Below are 27,026 nucleotides of genomic sequence, written 5' to 3' on the forward strand. Positions count from 1 at the left end.
CTTCAAATCATTATTTATCAATGTGAATAAGAATATACTGGATACACATTAAAGAAAATGCAAGGCAGAATCATAATAACGCATGAAAAGACATCTTTAGTTTAGAGGAATATACTTTCATCGTACTTCACACCAAGCTTTACACAAATGCTCTGTGTTAGATTTTTGCATATCTTCACAATATTCATACCTACAACTTATTCATAAATTCAATCTTACTTTAATTTATAAAACTTTCCCTTGAAAATAATGCATATATTCATTTTCATGGAGGTATTTCTAAAACGCATTTTGATGTTTAAATCAAAGCTCTGCCTTATGCTGTTCAAAGACACGTACATCTACGGAAAAATTCAAATCAGCTTTAATCCATCGTCTTTATCAGAAATGAATTCAATTTCTGTGTAAATGATAGTACTTTTGTAAAGGTCATGTTGTAATGATGTTCTAATTAAAAGGGAATCTAGTACCTGGTAATTCTAATCCTCATGAATAATACATAACCATGTATAAAATCAGCAATGATTTCACGCTTATTACAAAAATATCACTTCATTTTCATTTTCAATGAACTCAAAGATCATCAACAATAATAGAGCTACCAACTTAATTTACTAGGCAAATACTATTATTTATACATATAGGGGTGATGTATTGTCAGACCAGATGTAAATTCTATAGCAATCAAATACGTAGAATTTAATTATGTAAAAATTGGATCACACACGCCCCTGAAATTAAAATATCTCTATTCTCCATTGCACATACTGAGGGTCTATATAACATTGTAGGCGTGATATGTGTTACAACAATTGGAAAAACTTCACCCATTTTAGTACAACTTTGCACTTTGAAGAGCTAGTAGATGAACTTTTTTTCGATACATTGTATCAAGAATAGACAGCAAGGTCACATGACCGTGTTGTGTGAGATGATACTTTCATTGACTCAATTTCCATTTAGATTATAAGATTAAGATCGAACAAGGATATATATGTCTTGTGATGGCTGAAGAGACAACTATCACCTAGAGTTCAAATGAGATAGATGTAAGCAAATATAAATTGCTGAACACACCTCCAACAACGAGCAAAACACATATTAAATAGAATATAAAAGATCCTTAATAAGAAACAATTCCAAATATAAAACCAAAGGCGTGATTAATGACAAAATAATTAACCAATAAAAACATATCAGATAGACAGAAATTAACAACATCAACTGGATAACAGTACCCTGACTTGTAACAGGCAAATATAGAATGTGGCTAGGTTAAAAACATGTTTGTGAGCATTCAATCCTTAACAGTTAACCTTTCCAAATTTTTTAAGTTCTAAGAAAATCATTCAACTTCATTCTTTAATACAGAAAATGGGAAGTTCAAGGATGAACAAATGGATGGATGGACAATCAGTAACCAACAAATGGACAATGTCATTAATTGGACAAGGTCGTTGCAGAATATCACTCCTCTGTGAGTTGGGTATAACAAAACACAAAATACATGTACATGAAAGAGAAAGACTGCATGACCACATGTCTTATATTTCAGATGTTAATTTCATTTGAAGACCAAATTAGTAGCCTACAGAACTGCATCCACTTCAGAGTCTATCAAGGAATTTGGTTTTCAATTCAAGATCATTATTGTAATGGAATAATCAACTCTATTCCACTTCACCAGTGCTGCAGTCATAAGTGTTTAAATGTAATAAATTTCAGTAATGCTATTTCCTGTGCCTTATTTGGTTTTGCTGATTTGATTAATAAATGTCAAAACAAATGCCATGTGGCTTCAGAATCAGGCAAAGGAGTAAGGGCATTAAGACCTGGTTTTGGCCCAAGAAAAAAAAATGTTTGATAACTATTTCAAATTGACACATAATGTTTAGAAATGCATAGGGTCAAGAAATATAATGAAAAAAAAGCTTTTTATCTGATGAAGTCACAATTACCTCATGAAATGTACTGTTTTCTGAAAAATACAGAATTAATGCAGTTTACTATCCTTATTTCAGTTGTGGAAACATCATGCGCAGCCAAGAAACAACAAAATAATTTAACAGAAGCTTTATTATAACTATTGACATAATCTCACCAAATACAAAGTTGTTTCTTGGTTGCGCACATACTTTTTCAATCTAAGATTTACTTAAAATTTGATGAAAAACCTGAAAATCACGAAATTTTACAAAATATGCAAATTAAGTTATGATTTGTTGGCATGGTCACTTGTTCAATGTCAAATATGTTTTGATTTTCTGAATATCTTGGACCTTATTCAAGTTTGTAGTAATTAAAGAATATGTACGATAACTTTGCAGTAATTTTTGGGCCAAATAAGGGTCTTAATGCCCCTACTCCTTTTTTTAGTTTGAAATTTCAAAGTCCATTGCACATTTTACAGACTTCCTATTCTGCCTTTTCTAAATATTAGCTATCCAAATTTGGTGCAAATATATCACCACTCAAATTTTAACCACAAATATTTACAAATATTAACATACAAATGAATGTCAAATACCAAACAATTTGCATTGTCACAATTAAGGTCAGGGACAAATGATCATTAAACAATGCATATAAAATCGAAAAAAAAAAATTTCATTTTCAAACATATTTTACAGAGGCAAGAGAAATGAATTTTAAAATAAAGGAAGAATGTGTCTATGGGCCACAAATGCACCTGCTTGTAAAAATGCATGAGTCAACATCCCCATAGTCAGATGCAGGAATCTTAATATTCACTTATTTCAGACCATTTTGTGATTATAATTATTGTGTATAAGTTTCAAAACATTTGGTTGAGGCAAACTAAAGTAAGAGAACAGAAAAGATAGATTTAGCATTTTTTCCATTTATAAAGGGGCATAACTCAACAAAAGTAAAAGTGACCCTACCCAATTGCAAACATGATCTGTTTTATGAGGTAATAAGCATTGTGTATAAGTCTCATATCTTAAATTCATACCTACAGGCAAACTAAGGTTTGGGGACAGAAACTAAAACAGCAATCTGTATGTTTATAAAGGGACATAACTCATGAACAGTAAAAGTGATGCCACCCAATAAACTAAAGTTAAAGAATCAAAATATAAATCAAACTGTATGGGGGGTGAGCTGAGGGTATACATCCAAATCAGAAAAAAACCCCCAGCTATGAATCATATAGATGGGATAACTTATTTTCCAATCTAATACAATCTGTGCCAATATTCACCAAAGGATAAACTATATCTGATGTGGTCTTTAATCTAACAAGATATATTTTAACTGTATACAAATACATTATGGACCTAAACCTTTTATGTCTGTATAACTTATTTATGGCTATTTAGAGCTTATTTGACAAACAAATAATCTGTACTTGTCTTTGTTATAAATTTGTTTTTTGTCAATTTTTGACAAAGCGAAAAGCCAAAATATATTTTCTTACTTTTGTATGATACATTTGTTCATTTTCTTAATTTATTTTGTACATTCATTTGATGTTTTTATAAATGAAAAAGCAATTATGGTTTGAAATTAAAATTTCATAATTGTTCATCAACTGGTCCGTTTTACTCTAATGTATTTTTTAATGGTCCATCAACATTGACAAATCTATCATTTTTATATCAAATTATTCTTAAGATAAATAGATTGATACATTAGAAAAACTGAACTATATGGTTGAGAAAAAAAACTAGTGTGATGGACAACATTAACCCTACTAAAAAGCCGACTCCGAGCATTTGATTTCACATTTAAATTCTTACATTACAATTATGATTCATGCAGACAAAAACAACTGGCTTCTTGATATCTTATGTCAAGAGTCAATCTTTTATCATCTTTACTCATATAAACACAGCTTGTAAAAAAACTTGCATGTCGAAAAGGATAAAAAAGATACAAAAAAGGCTTAAATTTGACCTTTGAAGATTAATATCTTCTATCTGATCTTTTCTCTTTCAGAAAATTATTTAAGTCCCAGGTGGATAAAACCAAAGGCTCATTAAACAAGTAAATTTTACATAATTTGCTCAATTTCCATTTCCATGTTAAAAAAAGCCGTGAAACAATCGAACTGAGTTGTGCATGGATGATTGCAGCTTGTTCTATCACATGAATAATTCAATCAAATATTGTTTTTTTTGGGTGATAATTTGTAAGAAGCTATCTTCTGTATACTGGTCAGATCAAAAGTGTCTTTCAATGAATAATTAGCATACAAATCATGATTCTGAGAATACTCCCTCATCATCAGTGGTCATTGCAAATAATGATTATCTGAATCCTTTCTAGTAGACCAGAAGGAAATATAAACATGACCAAATCAAGAGTGAATGAAAACCCAAAATTAAAACAAAACACATGTATTGGCAATGCCACTAATGCCACCATATCAGGACAAGCCACAGATAACTCTAGCTTTGCAACATTTGTTACAGGCAAGGGAAAAGAAAACAGTAAAATAAAATCATTTATGCTATTCTTACCACACAGTTAAAAAACTTTGCATGTCAGAGATACAAATTGAATACAGAAAAGGTCATATTATCTCTTAACCTTGAAAAGGGATATAATCCAACTATTTGATCCGACACAAAAGTTATTTTTCAGTAGTGCCCTTAAATTCTCATTTAACAAAAAAGATACAGATCTTTAATGCACAGCAAGACATTAAAATTCAGACAATAATTGCTGTATTGTGTAATTTGCACATTTTAACAACAACCTCCAGATATAGATCTTTAAAGAATTCTCTGATTTCTTGTCATTTTCCATTTCCTTTCTTTTACAAATTGGGATACTATTCAACTTAGCAATTATATACCCTCTTTCTTTGATAAGTTGATGACTTTAACTTTATGCATTTAAATGAGCACTTCCGACATGGATAAAGATGCATTCTATGGGCTTTTGTTTCTGGCAAATCCAATTAATTTTAACAGTAAATTCCAGCTTCACATTTTTTTATTTCAATAAAAGAAAGGTTGAATCATTGGTGTTAGAGTATAGTACAGCTTTAGTAGGCACCTATGAATCATTTGAATTAAAAGACTCATTTAACTATTGTAGAAAGCAGGTCAGTAAGAAATAGTGATAATTTTTTTCTTATGAGGGGATTCAGGGGAAGTAATTTCATTTTGAAACAAATTCTTTTTGTATTGTTTATGATTCCATGACACAATTCAAACTTAGTCCATAATCATTAATAATTCAAAGTACCGTAAATTCACGTCTACAACTCTGTTGCATTTTTCGCAATAAAAACCTTGCAATAATTTCTGAATTTACAGTATATACTAAAGCCTTTATCAGATTTTTACTTATTATTTTAAACATATACTAGGCACAAAATTTTGCTATATTGCCAAGGTTTGGATTTTATTGTTTTTTTTTACATTAATATAGAATAAAAATGCACAATTCCTTGTTACAAAAAAAGAACTATGACAACCGACAGAATGTGTTCTCAATTGTTTTTCAATACCTCAGATATTTTTCCAATCCAGTAATGACAGAGTACACGTAAAGACCTTAATTTCATACTGACATTAATTATGTCTCGCACCTCTTTTCAGGAAATATAAAATTTTAAAACGATAAAGACATTTTGACGGCCTGACATCATTAGAAAATATTAACATTTACGGTTACTGATCATTGTTTCTTGGTGGATAAAAACCTGTTGTTGACACCAAAGATCTAGAGTCATTAAATAGTCATTGAATTCTCTTCAACTTTTAAATTAATAGTGATTTCAAATTTCACCCTTTTGATGCATTTTTTCACAATCAGAATATTAAATTTGAAAGGGTGAAAATATCTATTAAAGGTCACTCATTGAGATAAAATTAAAAAAAAAACCAAAATGAAATACTAATCATAAAAAAATATTAAAATTACTTAATTATTGAATTGAAATGTACATTTTCTTTTTTAATATAGTTTGCAGAGGGAAATTATCAAGCATCATCTAAATATTTCTTTTTTTATTAAAATAAATTAAATTCATCTGTAGAGCATACAATATATAAGAGATCTTACATTAATCGCTCAATGAAATTTTGACAAAAATTTAATTTTGTTATGTTTTGAAGGAATATGCAAAAACAAATCACACTTCATGACTTACGTTTTGAAATAATTCTGTATAATTTTGATATGTTTGAGGTAAAACACACAATTTCGTATTTCAAAACTTTTCTGGAAAAAAGCGGCTGAAGGAAAGAGATGTTTTCATCAGTTGTTTGTAGAATTGTTCCTTATTAAGTTTACAGTCATTTCAATTAGTTACCAAAAAAAGAAACCAACTGCTTTTTGTTGTTTAGACAATAAATGCAAATTAAAAAAATCCCACCTGCGCTTTCTCAATAAAATTTTTACAGTGTGTACTACTTTTGGGACAAATTATATCAAAATTATAGAAAACTTCATCGGCTCTAACTCAAAATATGGACAATTTTATGTTAAGGGGGTCTTGAAATCTTTTGACAGCTTCCGAAGTGCTAATTTTTAACCTTTTTCAACTGGACCAAAATCACTGCTTTACTTTAAAATTCAGGACCCAAATTTTTTGACAGTGTCATTTCATCCCTTGACTTGCTATTTGAGGCATAAAACAGGGAGAAATACATTTGGAAGGGGTATAAAAAAAATTAACTAGTAACACGTGGACAACGAAAATCAAGGGACGACAATTGTGGTCTCGGACCAGATGTTAGAAATTATTATAAACCAAAATTTCCAAATCCATCAGGTATAATTTATAATTATAGATGGTTTTGGCTATTCTGTCTATACAAGAGATATAATTGACAATAAGACAACCCTCAACCAGAGAAAAATCAGTGGCAGATCCAGGGGTAGAGTTTTTTGGACAATCTATGCTGCATTTTAATGGGGACATATAGTTGGAACCCCCCACCCCCTCCCTTTTGAAAATGACAGGAACCGCCCATGCAAATGTCCCTCTAAATCATCAAGTATTTATACATCCGAATTTTCAAGTTTTGGATTAAGGTAAATCTAGACAGGGACTTCAGATGAACAGGATTTTTAACATGTTAATTTCATTGTTGATTATTTGTCTACAGTTTTATGCTAAGTATACTAAATAAGTGATGCCTGCTTTCAGAAACAGCACATTTACGGAAGTAGCACAACCACTTTGATTATGCATGTAAATTTTCTACTAATTTCAGATTTCTGTCATAAGTGATGTAAAATGTGGATGTTAATTATCTGCCTCTACTAGTGTATGGTATTCCTTAAAACCTTACTTTTTTAAATACTGATTCCAGCTTTGAATATAAGTGCATGTTGTACAGTTTGACATTTTATTGAGAATTGAGAACAAATTATCTTAGTTCTTCCTGGAATGAATCATTGTAGTTTTTAGCTTTATATTATAACAATTAACAGATAACATTATTTTAACTAAAGATTAAGAGTGTCAACTTCTTTCGAAGACATCTTTCAACATAAAATAAGGGAAATTACATTTGGATTAAAGAAAAATGAAATATTTTAGTTCAATGTGCAAAAATTGTTTTTTAAAACTTAACATTCAAATTTGCATCTTGCATTTTAAAATAAATCTTATATGACTCTGAAATTAAAGTGAAAAAAGGGTGAAAAAGAGGAAAAAAAAGTTTCAGAAAAAATAACAATATAGTTCATTTAAAAAATAAACAAATCTAAATTCAATAATTTTTTCGATGTTTTAACGTAATATTTCAGTATAATCCAGTATATGCAATAAAAATTAAATAAAATGATACAATAAAACTACTTATAATAATAAGTATTCAGCAAATAAAATAAATAAATATAACAATCTAAACATAACTATTACCTTTGTATAACAGTGATATCTAGTCCCTTTAATACTAGGTCTCAGGTAAAAAATGACGATAAACTTGTCAAAAACGGAGATGTCAATTATCAAACTTTAGGTCATGTGACTTTCTGATCTTCCACTCATATCTTTAAAATCTAATAACAATAAAATGAAAACACAGATGTTAAATGTTTTACAATAAATTGAAAATTACATATATTACTTTGAACATATAAAAATATCAATATTAACAATATTTTCACACTCATGTGTAAAGTACTTTTTGTCATCATGTCTAGCAAATAGATCTATTTACAGCTTTTCAATTCTATAAACTTATGATAATGCAATTCTCAAACAATTTTATTTCTTTTGTCCTTTTTTAACATTATTATGAATAAGAAATCAAAGTTAATGAGTGCATTTTTTGGTTCGTAAAAAAAACCCAGTTATGATTTACACACAAAGAATTGCGTTAACACAAATCTATATACATGTTACATGTATATATTTTCGTAATAAATTGAACTATTTTTCTTTATAGTTCCAACTATATACAAGTTGTAATACAAATATGACATATTATGTATAAAGTGTTTTTGTTTTGTGCTGTCCCAGGTTAGGAGGAAGATAATTAGTAGGCGCCATCTAACGCCACATTCTGTATGTGCCTGTTCAAAGTCAGAAGCCTTTAATTCAGTGGGTTGTTCAATAATGTTTGTTGCTGTGTAACATATTTGTTTTTGATTTATTATTTTGTACATAAATTAGAATGGATTGTTTTTCATTTGTCATTTTATGTCCTTTTATAGCTGACTGTGCGGTATGGGCTTTGCTCATTGTTGAAAGCTGTAGTGTGACCGGTAGTCACTAATTTCGGTGTCATTTTTTCTCTGGAGCTGTCTCATTGGCAATCTTATTACATCTTTTTTTTATATGAAAGTCCAACAGAAGTGCACAAAATTATTAGGAATTCATAGAGGAAAATATCTATAAAATGTTTTTTTTCAAATAACTGTTGATAAATTTGTCTGGTCTTCAGGTGCTCACTCTAACATGTAAAGACAATTATTGTCTGCAAAAGAAATTAAGAAGTTGTATGTGTTGTTGTGCTATTAGCATACCATCTTTCTAAATTCAAAGTATCACAACACAAGAAGTAAGGGTCCAATGTATACCAAATATTAAGTCAACTTGTGTACTGTGTAGTAGTACCTGAGAAAAATACTGAACTTAAATACAGAGAGATGGACATTATAGTGAATAAAAATATAGCCTCACTAGTGGGGTTTTAATAAACAAATGCAACCTAATCATTTGATATTGATCTTGTAACTGCAAAACTTTTAACCAGTCAACTCAAGTATGAAATGAAGGCTGCGGATGTTAAAATGTTGTTGAGCAGATTTTGTTTCTATAAGAACTAGAGGCTCTCAAGAGCCTGTGTCACTCATCTGTATTTACTGATGCTTTGGAAATCATGTAAAACAAGTAAAACTTTGAGCTACTGCTCACTGATGATACCTCGCTGAAATATTTCGATAAACAGGAAATGTCAAGTGATGAATCTGAAAACGCATCACAGGGTATAACTGACTTATATAAACCCTGAAACCAAATTTCAGAATTTCTTGTCAAGTAGTTCCTGAGAAAAATGCGAAATTTTCAACTTGGCTATTATGTGTAAAATGATACAAGTGTTCGGTAAACAAGAAGTTGTCGTGTGATGAATCTGAAAACGCATTACACGGTATAACTGACTTATATAAACCCTTAAACCAAATTTCAATTCCTTGTCAAGTAGTTCCTGAGAAAAATGCGACGAAAATTTTCAACTTGGCTATTATGTGTAAAATGATACAAGTGTTCGGTAAACAGGAAGTTGTCGAGTGATGAATCTGAAAACGCATCACAAGGTATAATTGACTTATATAAACCCTGAAACCAAATTTTAGAAATCCTTGTCAAGTAGTTCCTGAGATAAATGCGACGAAAAAATTCATGGGACGGACTGACGGACTGACGGAAGGACAGACAGAGGTAAAACAGAATACCCCCCTTTTTTTCAAAGCGGGGGTATAATAAGGTTAAAATCATAATCAACAGTAGATATTATAATGATATCTAAGATAATAACAAAAAAAATGCAAAATTTCTGTAAAATTACTAACTCATGGGCAGCAAACCAACAATTGGTTGTCAGATTCGTCTGAAAATTCCAGAACAGATAAATCTAAATCTGATGTACATTTTTGCCATCTGTCAGATTTGCTCTAAATGCTTCAGTTTCAGAGATATAAACCATAAATTGCATTTTACCACTGTGTTCTATTTTTAACCATGTCCACAATGATGGTTGTAAGGCGGGTACTCTTACAATGATTATGGCCAAGTAAAATTGTATAAATTTGTCCCTGTAGTTTCAGAGAAGAAGATTTTGGTAAAAGATAACAAAAATTGTAAATCAAAGAGCATATTGCTCTGAGGGATACGATTGCCGTTGTTTCTATGACACATGTATACATGTAGCTAGATAATATTATTTTCAAAACTAATTCAACTGCACATTTAAAATAGTTACAAAAAAGCCAATCACGAATAAAAGTGTATGAACAATGTAATCAGGTCTATGTTTTATTTTTGTACCATCAATTCCAAGTTTACTTTCCACAGCAGTCACTGAGACTCAGACCGAGAGAAGGTATTTCACTTCGTATCTTATCACCTATTTTCCTACGTTAATTCTAGGAGCCCCATTCCTTACTCTTTAAATGTTTAATTTCCTTTGGGTCAGTGATCATGACTCCTTTCCGTACACATTTATCGGTTTAAAATGCGATCGTTTTTAATATAATACGACGTTTATTGACAGAACGAGCTAATACTCGACGTGTTTTTGATTCAGAACTCACGGAAGTTCCTTCAGGAAGGGAGACAACTCGAAACGATAATATGGAACACTCCATTTCACGTTAAGGGGTGTTCTACGATGAGTAATACATCTATTTTAATTTAAATAATGCATATGATTTAAAATTATGCAACAACAATAATCGTATCCCAAAAATTGTAAAAAATTTACTACTGACAATTTTGGTCATGACAACTTATTTGTAGATCTTACTTTGTTGAACATTGCTGTTTAAAGTTTATCTCTATCTATATAATAATATTCAAGAAGATAACAAAAAACTGCAAAATTTCCTTAAAATTACCAATTCAGGGGCAGCAACCCAAAAACGGGTTGTCAGTTTTGTCTGAAAATTACAGGGCTTGGTTAAATTTGGCATTTGTGGTTTCAGAGGAGAAGATTTTTGTAAAAGCTATCGATGACAGATGACAACGGCCAATGCCAAGTGATGGGAAAAACTCACTTGGCCCTTCGGGCCAGATGAGCTAAAAATTGGTTATGAAATCATAATGAAATTCAAATTAATTAACCCAAAGGTAGATATTACCTTAAGTCAATCAAGAATTACATGTTGGTTTATAGTAGTGAAGTTTTAGTCATCTTCTTAAAACACCATCACCAGTTGGATTGACGTCAAATATCACTATTGCATATGATATACCAAAAGATCTGAAATTTATCTGAATCAAAATGCAAAGCAAAGCCAAATCAGGATGCATAAATGGAGAGTGAACCTAAAATATATGAAGACTACTCATGACAGTGACTTTAGTGCGACTTTATTTAGTTACAAATCAGGTAGACTAACAAAGTCTCAACTTTAATAGTCACAATACAAACAAAATGTCAACTTTAATAAGGCTTATTTTCAAATGGGGTTCATGGGTTTCAGAAGAACCCCTCAAACCCCTTGGCCTGGTTTCAAACATCAAACCCTTTTCAGTATGTATTATTTCATGGAAAGAGTAATTAAACAAGTATCTTTAGTGTGTTAATCACATGATTGAGAATCAGAAGAATTTGGGATGACACATTGTTTTACTTGTGTAATGGATGCATGAAAAAGACACATATAAAAGTAATATCAATGTTTATTTTAAACTTTGAAACAAAAAATAGGTCATAGCAAATTTTACATTTGCATTAAATCTAAAAAAGAAATTGGTACCCCTGATTCTTCAGTAGTAGAACAAATATTTGTTTAAAAGATGTTGACCTTTTGAAAAAATTATGACATTAAAAATGATAATTAGCAGTATTTTATAACAATAAAATTTTAATGTGGAAACAATATCTTCAATCATAACTATATAGTTTGTCATGATGAATTCATCTATTATGATGCTGTTGTAATTATGTAGTTTGTTTTTCCTTGATGGATAATAAAATAACAAAGCTATAAATTTAAACAATATACTAATATGTTATAATTATGTCAAGGAAGACAATATTTAAATGAATCTTTGATACAAACTTAAAGAGTACAGTCATCAGGTTTACGTAAGTTTATGTAAATTAACATTCGTCCTTTTTATGTAATAAACTTCTGCTCAAACTCCTCTTATTGATTGAATTATCTTGTATGCATACATGAAAGGGTTTTCAAAAGGAAGTCTTGCCTTTTTGATGAATTTGCTATTTATACTGGAATTGGTTTTATATGTATTTCTATGCAGGTATGGACTTTAAGAAATTATGAGGTTCTCAATGGGCAATCCCCAGTATTTCCTCCACTGACAAAAACTAACCACCACAAAAAGCAGAAGCTGAAAGTGGCATTAAACACCAATCAATCAAACAAATAATAATATTCCAATTTTCATTGGTCCAGAGTCCATAGATCTGAGAAATAAAATTAATTGAATTGGATGTGCTTTCTTGTGATCTCTTTTCTGAATGAGTTTATTAGTCTAAGATCAAACTGTTACCATTGAACAATGATGAACACTTTAATTTCCAGATATGTGGACAGTAAATTAGATATTCATCTATTCCTGTATGATTTTGCTTAAAGTAGACAGCAACTTTCAATAAAAACAAGACTATTTCCGTAATACACAGATGCCCCACTCACACCATCATTTTCTCTGTTCAGTGGACTGTTAAATTGGGGTTAAAACTCTAATTTGGCATTACAATTAGAAAGATCATATCATAGGAACTTGTGTACTTAGTTTCAAATTGATTGGACTTCAACTTCATCAACAACTACCTTGACCAAAAACTTTATCCTGAAGCCAGACAGACAGATGGACGGACAAACGAACAAAAGATGGCACAGACTGAAAACTATAATGCCCATTTTAAAGTGAGGCATAAAAAATGAATAGTAATAAAAAGATCATTTGCCTAAAATCGTTCCTGTGCATGCTTGTAGTCAATTTTATTTACATGTACTTTTAGACTTTGATATCAATCATCACTGTTTGGATTTAAGCTTTACTGGTGAGGGAGCCATGGTGTAGTGGTTAGTGCATCAGACTACTAACACAAAGGTTCCTGGTTCGGATTCCCATTCTGGGATGAAAATTTGAGGGACTGAATTTTCCGCTCTCCCTTGACACCATTTGCGAGTATGGTCTTTAGGAAACGATGATAGTCTGTTGGAAGGGGACAATAAGTGGCTGACCTGTGTTAAGAGAGAGCCAGCAAAGATACCCTTGTAGATTTCGAAAAAGAGCAGGCTAATGCCGCTACAAGGCAGCACTAGCACCTCCAAAGTGGAAAGGGATTAATATAAGTTGTAAAACTTGTTTCCCAATCCACTATAAATAAATATGTATAAACTAAACTGTTGAGGGACTTTTATTTGGCAATATCTCTTATTCAATGTGACAATATAATTGTGTTATAGCCCACATGTTACATAGCCTAACCATGTCTACATAGTGAAAATAACTACTTTATGTGTTAGATTTAACACCTCGAGGAAACAACAACTAACCTAAAACTAACCTTTTATAAACACCATCCAAAACACACCACTGTGAAGATGGGTAATTAAATTCTTCTGCTTTTCTTTAAAAGTTGTAGGTCTTTAAAAACCTGTAATTTAATAACATAAAGAGTAAAACATATTATCAAATTTCAAACAAGATTTGGTGAATATTTTGAAATAAAACAACCCCCTATGGCATGGATCACATCCTTAATGATTGAAAAAACAAGCTCAGATGTCAAATACGAAATCTAATTAAACTGGCGAGATTTTCCTGTGCCGAAAGGCCGCTTGTGTCAGTAACAAATGATACTGGTCCAACTCTGGTCATTATTCATCAGTTTATGGCGATATAACTGTGACCTGAACCTAAAAGTCTGACCACCCATCTATCACGATTGTCAACAAGAGTGTCGTGAGTCACACAGATGGTTCGTATCTTTGAGGAATTTACTAATGTTATCATCATCGGATACTACCTTTTTTTACCTGAATATGACAATTTAATTTGTTTTACACCCTATGTAGCTATAACATACAACAAATACCTTAACTTTACTTAGGATAAAACTCAACCTGCTTACTAGACAAAAAATATATATACATACATCTTAAAACATGTATACAGTGAGCTACAACTAATTGAAAATATTGAAGCACATGTATTAATTGATTCTTAATTCTTTCATTTGTAATTTTTGGGGTTAAAGATCATTATAAATTTTATGTAATCTATTACTTTTTTTCATTTTTGTAACAAACAAGAATGTGTCCACAGTACACGGATGCCTCACTCGCACTATCATTTTCTATGTTTAGTGGACCGTGCAATTGGAATAAATTCTCTAATTTGGCATTAAAATTAGAATGATCTTATCAAAGGGAACATGTATACTAAGTTTCAAGTTGATTGAACTTCAACTTCTTCAAAAACTACCTTGACCAAAAACTTTAACCTGAAGCGGGACAGACGAACGAACGAACGGACGGACGGACAGACAGACGGACGAACGAACAGACAAACGAACGGACGCACAGACCAGAAAACATAATGCCCCTCTACTATCGTAGGTGGGGCATAAAAATTATGCCTTGTTTCTTCTGATGGAATAGGAAGTGATTGTTGGTACTGAAGGATGTGACAGACCTTTATCAGAATGTTAAAGCCTAGTGATGGCTAAAAAGAACAGGGGTAGATTCCACAAAAAAACTTACGACTAAGATTGGTCGTAAGAATACTGATTTGTTCATGACTTGAGAACAATCTTAGTGACAATCATAATAGTCGTAAGTTTTTTTGTGAAACCAACTTCAGGCTATTAGTGGAACTGTGCAATGATTTTAACTTTGGTAAACTTCAGATTTCTTTTGCATAATTAAGAAACTCATCTTATTTGGATACCACAACTTAAAATGTGGTATTGTATTTTTATAAAAGTTTTGATATAATACTGTTATCTGATCATGATAGGTACAGATAACTTCAATTACACGAATATATCTGAATAAAACCCTATATTTTACTCATATACCGTGAGGAACTTATAATTCAACACAAGAAGTAGTATTATGGCATATAAATCTAAGGTGTCTAGTCAATTAATTAAAAGTTAAATAAAAACACTCAATACTGACAAACTGGACATTGGTCTGACATTTTGTTACCAGATGTCTAATTAATATAATCCTTCTAAACATGCTAAATAATATTTGCCACACTTAATAATTATCTAACATGTCCACACTCAGGTGTAATTGAGCCAAGCTTTTCCAGCACTCAGACACAGTCAAGAGTACTTGAGTGTTTTAATAGTCTCTGGACCAGCATGACGTAAATATTTCTCATTACACGTTTACCTGCAGGGGGTCGGTCATTATAGAATGTACCTGGATACAGACAGACAAAATAATAGGATGTGATGTAGTCTATTAATTAACATGTCTAATTCTTATCCCTATCTTCTGTTTTATCTCCTAACATCTAACGATTAGTGAAAAACACCTGTAATCTTAAGCAATACCTGTCATTTATTATATTTTTACCTAATCTTTCATATAGTCAGCATGAGCTCTATATATTTGTAAGGTAGATTAAATATAAACAACTGCATAGAGTTAAAAGCAGGATATAAACCTTTTTTGTCAATTAAAAATTGTGAACAATCAATCAAATTCTAAAAAAGTCAGGTAACTTATAAGAAAATGTGAGGTCTGCAGAAAAAAGTAAAATATTTTTCCTCATTTATTAGAAAAAGAAACTATATCTTTGAAAAAATTTAGTGTTAACCAGATAAGTATTTCCAGTGGCAGATCCAGAACTTTTCCTAAGGGGGGGCCCGCTGACTGACCAAAGGGGGGGCCCTCTCCAGTCATGCTTCAGTGATTCCCTATATAATCAACCAAATTTTTCCCACAAAAGGGGGGCCCGGGCCCCCCAGGGCCCCCTGGATCCGCCTATGATTTCTATGTAGCTAGATCAAGCTCTTATTTTAATGGAAAACATTTTAGGAAAATTCTTTAAGTTTTGTGTAGTATCAAATTTTTCTACTTTTTATCATTTAGTGTATAGTAGGACAAATCAGACACTTGTAAAAGTCACCATAACCTTTCATCACAAATAGCCGAAAACTTGAACGTGAAGAAAAGCTGAACAATACTCAAAATTTTCACCTTACACCAAGAAAGAGGTGATCAACAATAACTGACCAGAAATGTAAATAAACTATATTTGTTGGGTAAACAAAATTCATAATGACCAGCTTCAGGGTATTTATTTGTCAACGTCCAGGTCCCGACAAATTATAAGAAAATTATCCTTATTTGTTTAAGACAAGAAGTGAAAGGAAGGATGGCGAGATGATGGGTTGTATGTCATTTGTACAGGGTAAAATAATAATAATTTTATGCACAGCAGGATTGTAATGAGACTTTTACAATTGTCACCTGTTGACAAGTAAAGTTTGAAATCATTTTCCAGAACGATTTAACACTTGCATAAATAGTAATCATTTTAAAAAGGATTTAGGTATCTGTAAAAATTGTAATGAAAGTGTCTCCTCATTCAAAATTTAAATCACAAATCTATTAACTTTTAACATGAGTATAGAGCAAAGCATTTTACAGTATCAGATTAAACAATTTGAGCTTCTCAAATTTCTGAACTATTTGATGTTGGGTAATATGAATGTACTACAATTAAACCAGAATCTATATATTGCAACAAATTAAAGACTATTTTAATTTTTAACATTTAAAAAAACTTTTTCAATCTTGTGAAAAATTCACTTAGATTATAATATCCCATTGTAGGGTACATTATAAGTTATCTACGTTCATATCCGTAGATATGGATATTTTAACACCCTGAAGTACCCCAGTACACCATGAGGCGTAGCCGAAGGGTGTACAGGGTACTGAAGGGTGTTAAAATATCCATATCTACGGATATGAACGTAGATAACGAATTTATCCCCGGTCTTAGTCCGAATCGGGCGAGTTTTATGGAAATTCGGGTACAAAGTGTAACGCGAAAACAACGTTTTTTTCATTATCTAAAAAAGTTTTATTGAAATTTGGAAATTTGACATATTTTTTACGGGGTGTAGGGTACTACCTTTGGTAGAACCCTACAGGTAGTCAAATATAAGACGTTTTTTAATACGGAGACAGAGAAACTGGATTGAGTCAAATTTGGCGCTCAATGTTGTGAGCGTTACGCCATAGATGGTGTGACGTCAACGTGGGTAATTTGCATAGCTAGGTCAGTAGTCCCATGCCTTGAAAATGTGGCAGTCAAGTGATGCATTTGATGAAATGAATGTAAATGATCGGCATAATAGGACAAAATCGTTAATGAATTAAATATTTAATTACAAACATCATGGATAATCTACAGAATTTAATATTTCACAAGGAGCAATCATGGAACTAAGGAAAACTTGCGTGAAGTTTCCCGGGATAATGGTTAGCAACGTCCGGGGATATGGGTTAGCAACACCCAGGGGCTATGGGTTTTGTAACGACGTGCGTTAACCAATCAAAATCCTAGATATATACTAAGCCGGGGATAATGTCTTATATCATAGCTCTGTGCTGCATGTGGAAAGTAACTCAGTGCGTAACCTTGCCCCATTCTGTGTGCCTGTCCCTAGTCAGAAGCCTGTAATTCAGAGTATACATTTGTTGCTGTTTTACATACTGGTATTTGTTTTTTGTTCATTATTTTGTATATAAATTATGCCATAAGTTTTCTTGGTTTTCTTGTTTTACATTTGTCATTTCAGGGCCTTTAATAGCTGACTAGGCAGTATGGGCTTTGCTCATTGTTGAAGACCCATTCAGTGACTTACAATTGTTAATTTCTGTGTCATTTGGTCTGTTGTGTGAAGTTGTCTCATTGGCAATCATACCAGGCACATCTTCGTTTTATAATAAATCAATTGGTTACACAGATGTGGTTTTAAGGGGAATGAGTGGAGGGGGAACCTAGCTTACACTTAATAAGGCTGACATTTTAGGTAAAACTTTTGAAGTTAATTTACGGCCTCATTGATATAGACCTCGCTGATGAATGAGCAAACAGTTTAATGATATTAATATTTCCTAGCCCCTTAGGCATTCTACCATTAAGCAAAAATAAGCTAATGTAAAAAAAAAATACATCAACATAATACTTTCTAAAAGACATTTATTTCCCATATATTTTTATATCTAATTCTACAATCAATAGAATGTTATCATTTAAAAGATAGGCAAATATAGTTATGAAATAGACTGCAGTCAAATACTTTAGTAACGATGTTATCAAAAATTCCATCAATATTTGACTAATGTTCCTTTTAGATATCAAAGACGTTAAAATGATACATAAAGACATCAGTATTTTCCTATTTTACATAAGTCATTTAAAATTCTGTGTTTGTCGTTATTTTTATGCTGTTTGATATAATCTAACAACATTAAGCGATCTTGTTAAATGAGTCGAGCATAAAATTCAGCAACTCATGGGTCACTGAGTTTGTAAAAAGAGATAATCGTTTTAAATTAGGAAATTGTAATTTTAAAGTTTTTGAAGATTGTGACCAATTTTTCGTTAGAAACTTTTTGGACAGATATATGTTACGATACAAGATTTTTATCATTTTAATAATTTATAGTCATTGAGAATGAATTTTGACATTTGTTGAGATCTAAATCCTTCGTAAAGAACAGGGTTACTTGTCTCAGTTTAACCCAATTGACCTTCCTTCTAAAGCAATACATGTTTTTCTAATATTTTTACAGTTAAAGGAAATTTAAAGAGTATTTAAGCATTTAATGTAGTGTAAAAATAATAGTATGTTGTATAAAATGAACATATATAATACGATTAAATATACATCTATACACAGTAATAAAGGTTTAGAAACACAGACTACAATAAAATAATGAATGAATTTACACAAAAAGCAAATCTAATTCTTACACTAAATTCAGGAAACATGTGTTCTTTGGTAATATATGAATAACTTTTAATAATAATAAAACTACTCATTCTAGGCGGAAAATGGGTTCAGTTATTGCAAAATTAAAAATATAAAATATAATTTGTCATTATTTTGTTAGTTTTCTAAGTAAGTGTTTGGTCGAGTCAACTGACAGCTGTTCATTTAAAAAAAAAAAGAGCTTTACATAGACCCTATGTCTGGCTTGTGACTGTTGATTCTAGTGGGAAAGTGTAAATTGTTGACTGCCAATAACTATAAGTAAAAATAGGAAAAACAGGGAAAAAAATGAAAAGTTTGTTCCAAATGGTATCTCTTGATTATGAAAAAGCTTCTGTACAGCTTCTTAAAATTCCATGATTTTTTTAGGAAGGTTATTGCTTCATTGAAAACTTTATTGGCATTTCATATTGAAGATAATGAGACATAAAATGACAAAGGTAAGTCCAATTGTCATGCCAAATCAAACCCCAAATAAATGGGGACAGAGTCCATGGGACACAGATGATGCCCCCGGTGCTTGCATGTAATGTAAAAAAGGGACATTAAGCTCAAAAACTATAGAAGTGAAGCTACCAAAATTTTACTTCATAAGACTTTTGTGGTAATAAACATTGTGTATGAGTTTCATTCGGTTGAGGCAAACTTTTAAGTTAGAGAACAGAAAGGAATATTCAGCAATTTTTCCATTTGTAAAATATATAGACTTCTAAAAGTAACAGTACCAAATTGTAAAATTGATCTGTGTTTTGTAGTAATTAGCATTGTGTTATAATTTTCATAACATTTTGTTGAGGCTAACTGAAGTAAGAAAATGAAAACAACAAGAATGTGTCCAAATTCAACGAATGCCCCACTCGCATTATCATTTTCCATGTTCAATGGACCGTGAAATTGGGTAAAAAATCTAATTTGGCCTTAAAAGTAAATTGATCAACCAAAAGGGAACATGTGTACTAAGTTTCAAGTTGATTGGACTTTAACTCCATTGAAAACTACCTTGACCAAAAACTTTAACCTGAAACTCATACTTTTAATTTCTATGTTCAGTAGACCATGAAAATGGGGTCAAAAGATTAATTTTGTTTTAAAATAAGAAGGATATTATCATAAGGAACATGTGTACTAAGTTTCAAGTTGATTGGACTTTAACTTCTTCAAAAACTACCTTGACCAAAAACTTTAACCTGAAATTGGACGGACGGACGAACAGACGCACAGACGGAAGGACGCACAGACCAGAAAACATAATGCCCCTCTACTATCGTAGGTGGCGCATAAAAATCAGCAATTTTACCATTTGTAAAGGGGCATAACTCTAGAACAGTAAAAGTGAGGCCAGCAAAATTCAAACCTGACCTGTGTTTTATTAGTAATTATTATAGCATTGTGTATAAGTTTCATACTATTTGGTTAAGGTAAACTAAAGTTAGAGAAAGAAAACTAATTTTGGATGTGGCTACGGTGGGGGCATCAAAACAAAATGGAGCGGAAGGTACAAAACACATCATGTTAATTCACTTTAGAATCTTGGTTTCTGTCTTAACCAAGAAAAGAAAGGAAAAACTTAAAAGTTACTGCAAGAAAAGCTCACAGCATTATACAATGAAGATTAAATGAATAATTTCCAATCGACATTTAAAATTAAATAGAATGGGAGAGACAAAAGTACACCATGTGAGTAAGATTCTTTGAGTTGCATAAAATTCTGTCAAGCAGTTCAAAAGAAGTTGTGAACACATTATTATATAAATAATAAAGTGGGACAGATGGACAAATAGACAGAAACACAGACAATTTCTTCCAACACTATAAACTTCCTACTTCAGAAAGCAGGGGGTATAATGATAACACAGCCTGTCAGTGACCTTGAATCTTTTAACTGACAAAAAAAATAATTTTTCAACCTAAAAAACCATGTAACTGATGTAAAACCTGCATGTTATATATAAATAGAAATACATTTATCAGTTTCTTTGTCTTCCAAGTTTTCAACCTCTATTTATGATCACAGGGTAAAACAGCTAGACATGATAGTATTTTGACCCTACAGTATAAAGTGGTTCCTTGAGGATATAAAACATCTCGTTTAATGAACGTCCTTTATATTTTAGTTATTTATAAGGCCTTGTACCTTGTACATGTTTTAGTAAATCATTATTTTGTATATGTTCTTTTAAGATAGAAATCTTTAAGAAAAATTTATGATTGTAGGAAAGTTCAAGTTGTTAGTCATATTTTGTATAAAACAAATCATTTTGTTGATGTTTTTGAGTTAACAATTATTCTTCCAAATTGTGGAAGAAAAGAGAGGTATCGGACTGAGTGTTATTGAAAACTAAATACTGAATCCATCTTATATGGCAGCATGATGACAAGTAGCATTTTTTTAATTAAAAATTATTAAAAAAAATATGAAAAAACACAGAGGAAAGAGCATTTTGCCAAATTTTCAATCAAAAGGATATACTAGTAAGTAGCCTTTGAACAGGCCAGTTGCAAGTTAACAAATGTTTGCAAGAAAGCTTCTTAAACATTACTGAGCATCTTTTTGTAAGTTTGTTTACTGGTTATAAAGTGGGATATAATACATTCAATACAGATCTAGACACTTGTACAAATTCAACACATTTCTGTTCAAACTTACAGAAATAATGATACAAATTTTTTGCAAAGGTCATTTTAATATGGCCAAGACAGCCATTTAGGCGTCATACTTAGGATTATCACTTTCTACTGAATAAGTGAAATGGATGTAATTCTTCCATTTAACAAAACAGAATGACCATTAGATAATCATAATTATATAATAAGTCAATTGCACCCCATACATAAAATCCCTGTATTCTTATCTTCACAAAGTCAGGACTTTTTATTGTCAAATCTCCTACTGTTTTATGTCATTTGGAACATCATTGTATGTTTTATTCTGATAATGTGAACAAAATTACCACTGTTTACTAGAAAAGAAGAATGAAATCTTTTTCCTTTCTTTTTTAAAAGGAAGCTTTACAGTAACAAGTGTAACAGACCAATAGTGATATAATACAAATTCTTACACATAGTATCTAACAGAAAATCTAATAAAAGTCACTTTAGAAAACAATTTAAGTGATTCATGGAATCGAAGAAACAAGAAAAATCCATTTTATAACTAATTTTGCCTCATATGTTGTTGTGGCTCATTTTGTTACTGTCATTATTTTACCATTTGCTGGAAAAAGGTGTGGTTTATGGGTTGGAGTCAACAAGGTAATCCATTGATAAAACATTATCCAAAGTTCAGGACTGGTCTAATAGAAATCATCAAAGATGTGCAAGGTCCTCCGAAATATAATTTCATTTTACAGTTCAGGTTTCAAAGTTAATCATTTCTTATGATTATATTAATTTTGAAATTTCATAAAAAGTTTGCCAAGTTCAAAACAACTTTCATATCAGTTATTTTTCCATTTCAATTAAAACAACTACATGTACTGTGGATTAATTATTTATTGTTGATCACCAATTTTTGTTGATTTTGTCAAGGATTTGTATAGTATACTTACTATACAAATCCTTGATTTTGTGGGTACAGGTGAACTGACAAAATAACAGTTTTCTATAGGTTTTATGCAGAATTTTGTAAAAACTTACAATCATATACCTTTATCAACAAAATGTTATTTTTCTTATTCCATAAAAATTTGTTCCCATGAAAATAAATGAATCCACAGTATACATATGTGATATACTTTTTTCAAGAATCTTCCCACTCAAAGCAACGTTTTTAAGTAGACACTGTTAAATCAGATCAGCCCTCCCCCATCCCATTCTTCACCCTCAGCCATACCTTGCCTTTGAATACCAGTAGAAAGTAATATAAAACAGTTTTATTTGCTGCTATCAAAATTATACTAAATATTCATTATTATCAGTTCTGTTTACTCGATCTTTGAATTTGCTTTAGATAGAAATTCAAGTCTTAATGAAATTTAAGGAAATTTACATGTCATAATCTCGAAATTTACATTAAATATTCATAATTTAGCCATAAAACTATATGACATGTATCTAATGTAATCATTAAATGTGTTATAATGCTACAATAAATTTTAATTTCAGATCAACTCTTTGACAGACAATTGACAACCATGGCATAATTGAAATTTCTCTGCATGAACATATGATTTATTCCCAGTAAACATTGCGCTCATACTTATTTGAATCATTAACCATAATGACAAACATTATGACTTTTAAATGATACTAAATGTAATTTCTATGATTTTGTCATTATAATGTAAATGTGGCATGTGTAGCATGTATAGCTGACTATGCGGTATGGGCTTTGCTCATTGTTGAAGGCCGTACGGTGACCTATAGTTGTTAATGTCTGTGTCATTTTTGTCTTTTGTGGATATTTGTCTCATTGGCAATCATACCACATCTTCTTTTTTATATTAGCATACAATTTACATCTCAGCTAATGGTGTCCAACGCAATAGCGTGTTTCTTTTTTACATAAAAATATCATATATGCATTTTTACATTTTTACGATTTTTAATTCAATCTAATTCATTGCTAATGAGTTAGTCATAAATGTATTCTTGTGTTTGTGGAAATTGATGAGGAAATTGTTGTGAACTCATCATTCATGAGATTTAATTGGTATAAATTAACCACAAATTTAAATATTCAACATAGTACACATTTTCCAGGATTTGTGAAAACCCTGAAATCACAATTTTTCCTCAACCTGGAAAATGTGTATCCACTAAAGCAAATGAGTCCACAGTACTTTCAATTCAAGTTTGGTAAAGTATGATATGTGCATGAGAGTTGTCTCATTGGTACTCACACCACATCTTCCTATATCTATGATGACCTAACTCTTGAGGTCCTCCATCATATAAGTTGAATACAGAAAATAGATATCCAAAATGTACAAAGGATTTAAAATGGTAATTTATCAAATAAATACTCATTCAAAAGCAATTTAATACATTCTATAAGTTTTAATCATTGTTGAAGGCTGTATGGGGACATATTTTTGTTCATTTCAGTGTCATTGAGTCTCCTGTGTCGAGTTGTCTCATTGGCAGTCATACCACATCTTCGTACTTTTGTATTAACAACATTTAGTACATCTTTAAGAGATGCATTCGGATCTCTAGTGCTCATAATTCCCGATGAAAAATCTAGAAGTTTGAAGGTATGCACCTCACTGACTTACTTTATAAATATTGTGAATAATAGTGCCATGTTTAAACAAAAAGTAGCTTAGAATACACATGAAACAAAGACATCCTGAAATAGATACAAACCTGTTTTTTCCCTTTCCTTTCTTCTCTAATAATCCAACTGAATGCCTATCAATATTCCAACTGAAAGAAAGAACAATTGAAGAATCTAAAAGTAAAACCAGACAGTTTACAGTGACCTAATGGTTATAGCCCTTAACTTAGGATATTACTAAATAAATGTTTGGACAACAAAACCATAAATAACTTGTGTATCATTATATTAGCCAATGTTGTGTAAACCAATTTGGCTTTATTGGTACTTAATAAAATTAACAATACAGATAGGTAAAGATCAAAAGTTAATCAGATAAAACTTAAAAGCCAAAGGCAATTTTTACCTGAGTGAGTTATGTCCCCTTTTTACATAGATCAGTATTGAACAAATTGGGCAATTGGTTAAAGTTTACAATTATGATATTAAGCATACAGGTGCCCCTTGGTGCTTGAGCCACATGAAGTCTAACATGTAGATATCAATAAAATGAAGGTGATAAAACAGTGGTCTATTTTCTTTTGATCTCATTATCTATTTAATCATTTAATTACAATTTAATTTTATAGCCACTGTTTGAAAACAATGGAATTTAAGATACCTCACAAAGGTATAACTGTAAGTGAGTTTTATGGTTGGATGTTACACAATCATACCACTGTAAACTTGGGTAATAAACTAGTACAAATAGATAAACTAGATACTGCATGGGGACAATGGTAACTTTAATTGTATAACATATAACAGGCTACTGTTGAAATATGTAGGTTATCTTGCTCTACAATCAAATTTTACAAAAATTGGTAATTTGATTTTTATTAATTTTTTATCAAATTAATAAAATTAAACTGCAAATGGCAACTAAGCATGTTTGAACAAGAAATAAGCTATACTTAAGTTAATTTTGTCCTAAATCTCTCCACCATCTGAGAACTGTTAAAAATCTGATTGAGACAGAGTCAGCTACTTAAAGTGAATGTAATGAATGGACACATAATAGAGTAGCAAGGGCAGATAATAATGTATCAAAATCTATTGCATTGTTTTTTCATAACTTTGCTTATATCATCAACTCTGTTATATAATCTGAAAAGTGTTCTAAAAGGAAAGCAAACATGTGAAAAGGAGCAGGATCTGCTTACCCTTCAGGAGCACTGGAATTCACCTGCAGTTTTTAGTGGAGTTTGTGTTGCTCAGTCTTTAGTTTTCTATGTTGTATTTTGTGTACCATTGTTTGTCTGTTGGGTCTTTTTTATAGAGCCAATGGCATTGTCAGTTGAATGACCCTCTTGTATCTTTCGCCTCTCTTGTGTTTATTTTTATAGCAAGAGAAATACTTCTAGGGCATACAATGAAATTGTTCACTATTATTTAACCAATATGTTCATATATGTTAGTTATTCATTTAAAATTTTGAAGTAAAGCAACGCAGTAATAGCTGCACTAGGATGTTGCTTTAAGAATACTTTTTGCGTCAAAAAATAAATTTTACCGTTAATATGGGCCGTTTAATCATGCTCACAGACCAAGACATTCCATACTATTGCTACAACCATAAAACCAAAAAGGAGCAAAAGAGTTTTCTTTGTGCTCATGGAAATGGCTAAATTTAATGCTTTCAAAGTCTTACTCATTAGAGCCAACAATCAAACTAACTTGACACATAAAAAAGAAGATGTGGTATGATTGCAAATGAGACAACTCTCCACACGGGACCAAAATGACACACAAATTAAAAACTATCAGTCACCGTACAGCCTTCAACAATGAGCAAAGCCCATACCGCATAGTCTGCCATAAAAGGCCCCAAAATGACAATGTAAAACAATTCAAACGAGAAAAATAACGGCCTTATTTATGTACAAACCTGGACTTTTCCATTTCTGTAGCCAAGGGGTTGGTAAATGGTTATATGTCCGAAATGTGTAGAGGATCAGAGCATCTCTCAAGCCAGTTGAAAACCTACTTGTTCATTGTCACATGCCAGCCTCCTTTGAAAAGAAATCTAAGTTCCATCTCTATAACATGAGAAACCAAAATAGTCCAGATGTTCTTATCTGACAACATAGTTCGAATGTTTGGAATGTGGAAAACACATGTGTCTGCCTGGGTGTTTCTCAAGAGAATGTAGGACAGAAAGTCACAGGACAAAAAGTCACAGACAAAAAGTCACGAACAAAAAGTCACAGGACAAAAAGTCACAATTCATTTTTTCTGATTATTTACTTTGAATAAAAAACGCTTATTTCTACAAAAATATTTTTGTATTTTTCTTAAACTATTGTATATAAACCAACTTTTTAAACAAAATATATCAAAAAAATATCAAAGATTATCAAATAATTGTTAAAAAAACCAAAATGTCAAAGTGACTTGACACTTAAATGGCTTCATGGTGCCAAGAAAAAAATCTTATGCATGATTAAAATTAAATAAATCTTCATTTTTCAAGTATACTGACACACTTCCTAAACTTTAATATGAATATATGTATTTAAACGTAAATATTTCCAGATTTATTCTTATATATTAAAATAATGGTCAATAAATTATTTGTGACTTTTTGTCCTGTGACTTTTTGT

General features: G+C 31.1%; 1 protein-coding gene across 3 annotated transcripts in view; it reads right to left on the minus strand.

The window, feature by feature from the left end:
- LOC139485079 (protocadherin-9-like) overlaps window positions 1–26,471 on the minus strand; it is a 53,150-nt gene extending 26,679 nt beyond the window's left edge. The window contains exons 1-4 of one of the 3 annotated variants that reach the window (XM_071269196.1): window positions 26,411–26,471; window positions 24,474–24,533; window positions 13,701–13,790; window positions 7,850–7,989 (exon numbers count right to left, since the gene is read on the minus strand). The gene's annotated coding sequence lies outside the window, so the exon portion shown is untranslated. Of the gene's footprint in view, window positions 1–7,849; window positions 7,990–11,292; window positions 11,426–13,700; window positions 13,791–24,473; window positions 24,534–26,311 lie in introns of those variants that run through there. The other 2 variants (XM_071269195.1, XM_071269197.1) reach the window with 2 other exon arrangements.
- Window positions 26,472–27,026: the final 555 nt, after the last annotated feature.

This window comes from Mytilus edulis, chromosome 8 (assembly GCF_963676685.1).
Source record: "Mytilus edulis chromosome 8, xbMytEdul2.2, whole genome shotgun sequence".
Lineage (NCBI taxonomy): Eukaryota > Metazoa > Mollusca > Bivalvia > Mytilida > Mytilidae > Mytilus > Mytilus edulis.